Source organism: Dioscorea cayenensis, unplaced genomic scaffold, assembly GCF_009730915.1.
Source record: "Dioscorea cayenensis subsp. rotundata cultivar TDr96_F1 unplaced genomic scaffold, TDr96_F1_v2_PseudoChromosome.rev07_lg8_w22 25.fasta BLBR01001030.1, whole genome shotgun sequence".
Classification (NCBI taxonomy): Eukaryota; Viridiplantae; Streptophyta; class Magnoliopsida; order Dioscoreales; family Dioscoreaceae; genus Dioscorea; species Dioscorea cayenensis.
This window is the reverse complement of record NW_024087421.1, coordinates 7086-12088: the sequence shown is the minus strand read 5'-3', so window position 1 is coordinate 12088 and position 5003 is coordinate 7086. Positions and strand designations below refer to the sequence as shown.

The 5003-nt window shown below is 37.4% G+C and overlaps 1 pseudogene; it reads left to right on the top strand.

Moving 5' to 3' along the window:
* Positions 1-1051: 1051 nt before the first annotated feature.
* LOC120255493 lies at positions 1052-3588 on the top strand (annotated as a pseudogene).
* The last annotated feature ends 1415 nt before the right edge of the window (positions 3589-5003 follow it).

The window sequence follows — 5003 nt, the reverse complement described above, 5'->3', positions numbered from 1 at the left end:
GGTGTTCAAGATGCCTACAATAATAAATAAATAAATAAATAATTAAAAATAATAAAAAAACAATTGAAGGCCTTCAAGATGCAAAAAAATTGGGCATGAAAGATGGAAAAAAAGAAAAATGGGGATGGCGTTAACGAAGCACAAATAAAAATAAAAATAAAAATAATATTAACAATAAGAAAAAGGGGTGTTGTCTAAGATGTCTGAAGAAAAATAATAAAAAAAAAGAGAAAAGGGTGATGGTGCTTAAGGTGCAATATATAGTAAAAGAAGGGAAACTGGTTTGTGGTGTTGTAAAATATATGCATACAAATCTCCCAAAAAAAATTGGAGGAGTTACTTCCTACGAAAACAATGAACAAAGTTCATGGGAGGAGGAAATAATAAGCAAAAGAGTTAAATTATTACCTTGCGGTAGTTGGGATGAGGACTCTAAGGTTTGAGAGTACTCGTAGCTTCCTCTCTCTATTATGCTACGTGAGGAAACTACGAGGGGAGCAATTTTTTTATATATATATACAACAAAGAAATTTTAATTTTAATAAAAGTTCAATCTTATCCTTACTCAGATTAAAAAATTTAAATCTAAGTTTAAATAAAACTTTGATTTTTATTCTAATGGATAATGATCCCTGTTTATATATTTTTAATTTTAATAAAAGTTCGCTCTTATCCCTACTCGAATAAGAAAAATATATATATATATATATATAAGATATGTACTAGATAAAAACATATCTTTTAAATAAAACCATAATTAAAATTTTTCTAAATAAAAAATCTTGGGGACAAAAAAATGGGAAGATCAGGGAAGTTGTTTCTCGTGTGTGGAAAATCCAGGGATAAAAAAAATCTTTATAATCCCATGCTCATCTATCCCATGCACCTTTTCCATGGTGGGACCCGCCCCTTTTGCTTTATTTTTTTTAAAAAAGGATTAGGCATGTAGGTAGCATGCATGTTCTTGAATGTTGTTCATTCCTTCTCCCAACTCTTTTTTTCTCTCTCTAAACGCCACCACAAAAAGAGTCAAAGAAAGACAAGAACTGAGATGGAGGGCAGCGTGGTGGTTACGGTGTATGGCTCCGCTGTCGCCGCTGCACTTGCTGAGCCCGAGAAGCCAATGTTCTCTGATGAGTGTACAACATACATGCATTTTATACCAATTTGCATACTCATCCTGCATGTATTAAGATCATATTTGGAATTTGAAGCTAAATATGGTGTGTTTCACATTAACAGGCTTAGGGTAGTGTTTAAAGATGAGAGAGAGCCAAATGAAGCATTTCAGACCTCAAACGAGGAAGTTGGAGCCCTGTCGGCATTATTAGAATAAGGGTAAGGCAAACTGAGTGGCTTACGGGCAGCTTATAGCCCTCCTTATAGCCGTAAGCCAATTCCTGAAGACTTTGCAAGCATGCTTATGCTCGTAAGAGTGATTTAGAGCCAATTCAGAGGATCTTACGAGCAAGACTTATGCCCATAAGAATGCCCATAAAGACCATCTAGAGGAGCTTACGACCACAGCATATGCCTGTAAGGGCGGTTACAAGATGTAGAACAGTGAAGCTTACGATCTAGCGCTTATGGCCGTAAGCTGGACTGCAACACATACAGAAGGCCTCATGGACGTGACTTATGGCCGTAAGTGTTCCCGTAAAGCTAGCTACCATCTTCTCAAGCTTCCTTATGGCCTAGCACTTATGCCTATAAGCAGCCCGTAAGCATCCCGTAAGCAGTCGGGTATAAATAGAACTTATGAGTATTTTTTATTGCATTCTTGATTCTATTCTTTTATTCTTTGGGGGAGACTTTTAGAGGTGAAGTTAGGGGAGCCAGCACCTAAGGAGAGATTTGGAGAGATATTCAGATCTATATTCAAGGGGATTGAAGATGGTAGCCGTCAAGCTCACCTTGGTGGCGTGGGTGGAAGCTTTTCAAGCAACTTCTTCGATGATTCTTCATTCTAGGGATCAAAAAGGGGGTTTTCATCATTCTCAAGTTTTCTCCCATTATTTGTATCTTGAATACTTGCCCTCTATTAATAGAGGACTAATTTGTAGATGTTTAGGAATAGTTGAACTTTAGGGTTTATATTTTCACATTGGTTGTTAGATCTTTGATGCTTTGAATGCTTTCTTATTTACAATCTCATCTATTTGAGTCTAATTGTGTGATTGAATGCTTGATTACTAATGAGTCGAAAGCCCTTACTATCAAATTTGGTATTGCTACATGACGAGAAGAAATTCCCACATAGCATAGAATTACTGCAATTTAAGAAGATAGTGGGTACACCTTTGGTTAGGTTATTTAGGAGACTTTGTCTCCAACCATCCTTCCAAGTGAATTAGTGTTAATCTTTGTGCTCTTTGCAATCATGGGGAGTGAATTTTAGGAGAAATAGCATTTCTCCTCTGTATTCGGATTAGAGATAATTTCTCTCTTTGGGGGGAGATTATCTACTTAAGAGGTTATCATTAGCCCACAATAAGTTTTGATAGAGTGTTAATGCGATTGTGTGGATGTCTGTATCAGTTCTACACTTATTCAGCTACACTTCACCTGAGAAATTGGGGTTTTGTATAATTTTGGAAACCTTTCCATTTAAATAGGATTACATGTTTAGACAACCATTATCCTGTACTTGCTAGCCGTAGAGGGATGCTATGCCCGGATATTGCTTTCTTCCTTAACTTCTCTCCTATCATTTCTTGTATTTTCTTGTTTTTATTTGCTTTTGCTCACACACACACCACTTGATCTTTCAGGCTATTTTCGGGTTTAAGAGTCATTATTAGTATTCACTTTCTTCCCTGTGGATCGACACTCTACACTTACACACATTTTATTATGCGATCGACACGTGCACTTGCATCCCTATCATTCTCCGTCAAGGTCAGCCTCGCCCAAATGCTCTACGGTAGCATGATCATGGATTTCGTCACACCCAAGCTAGCCCGCATTGGCCACTTTGTCGAAGACCTCATTCTCAAGACCATCGGCGTTGACTAAGCCGATGAGTCTGATGTCCTTATCCCCATCAGCAACTAACACCATATCAATAAGTACAATTTCTGTGTTTCCTTCATTTGCGGCTACCACAATCTCGGTGAGGCCCTCTGTCACATCCGTGAAGGTGACGCTATGATATGCACCAAGGGTGAGGCCGGCATTGGCAACATCATCGAGACTGTCTGCTCTATCACGGGTCAGATTCACTTTCTCCACAACATGAACGACATTGAGGTTTTCACCTATGCGAAGAAGATCGATGCACAGTATGATTTTGTCATGTAGACCAAGCTGCTTGGTAGGCTTCCCATTATCCAGTTCACTACCGATGGTGTCGCCATCCCCATCGACATTGCCCTTATGGTGTAGCTTGGATGCGATGGCATCTATATTGACTACGACATCTGTAAGAGCGGCAACCCTGCTTGCTACGTATGCATTATCATCCAAGCCGTGACCCACTATAGTGATCCGGAGAACCTTGTTGATGTGAGTTGTGGGCTAGGTGAGTACATAGTTGGTATCAACCTAGATTATGCCAAGGTCGAGAAGTTCACAAATCAATTTGAATAGCCCTACCATGGATTATCAGTGCGTCACTCTTCATTGCTCCTCTTCAGTCAAGTATTATAAAAACAATTTTATTATTTGATTGATGGTTAATTTTGCTCTATGGTTAGTAGCTTATACTTTTTGACTATTACTATGCTTAAGTATTGAATCTTATTCCCTTATTCTGCATTATGAAGTGGTGGATTTATTTCATTATGTCTTTTAGATGTCGTTTCTTCATGTCCTTTATTTTGTCTGTCTTAAATAGGAGATATTTTGTTGCTTTATTTTTTTTAAAAAAAAAGAGAAGAAAAAAAGGGGAGGCTTCCTAGTTAAAAAAAACAACAAAGAAAAAGAGAGAAAAAAATTTTGGTTTAAAATAAAAAGGGAACGAAATAACAAAAATAATGAAAATTTATTTTTTTGCCAAGGGTATTTATGTAACTTTATAGGTTGAAGGACCTTCTGAAATTACTTTGAGGTCATGAACTCTCTTAGTAGTCAGAGAATTTCTAATACTCGCTTTGGGATCATATTCACTCATTGGAGTGGGAAATTTTTTTAAACTAGCTTTGAGGCCATAGATGCTCTTAGGGGTGATGGAGAAATTTCAAAGATGAAGAGCTTCTGAACTTACTTGAGGTTGTGAACCCTCTTAAAAGTGAGAGAATTTCTAATGCTCACTTTGAGGTCATAGAAGCTCATTGGAGTGAGAAATTTTCTTAAACTCGCTTTAAGATCATAGACACTCTTAGTAGTGATGGAGAAATTTCAAAGATGAAGGCCTTTCTGAACTTACTTGGAGGTTGTGAACACACTTAATAGTCAGAGAATTTCTAATGCTCACTTTGAGGCTATAGACTCTCATTGGAGTGGGAAATTTTCTCAAACTCACTTTAAGGTCACAAACACTCTTAGAGAAGTGATGGAGAATTTCAAAGATAAAGGCCTTTCTAAACTTACTTTGAGGTCATGAGCTCTCTTAAGAGTCAGAGAATTTGTAATGCTCACATTAAGGTCATAGACACTCGTAGGAGTGATGGAAAAACTTCAGAAATGAGGACTTTCTAAACTTTGAGGTCGTGAACCCTCTTAAGATTCAAAGAGTTTCTAATGCTCACTTTGAGGACATAAACGCTCATTTGAGTGCGAAATTTTTCTTAAACTCACTTTGGAGTCATAAACGCTCACTGGGGTTAGAAAACAAAACCTACCTTGAGACATTAATGAGAAATTATAAAATTGTAAAACCCACTTTGAGGTCTTGGCACTCATAAAGGTTTATAAAAAAAAAGTCAAGTCCATTATTATGCCATGATATTAGAGCAAAGTCACTAGAAACAGCCTCAAAACCAGCCATTGTGGCCAAGAGTGCGCCGGAAGAGAAGCTAAGTGACTATGACGTTACAAAAGAAAAGGTTTGTGGCCATAGCGTT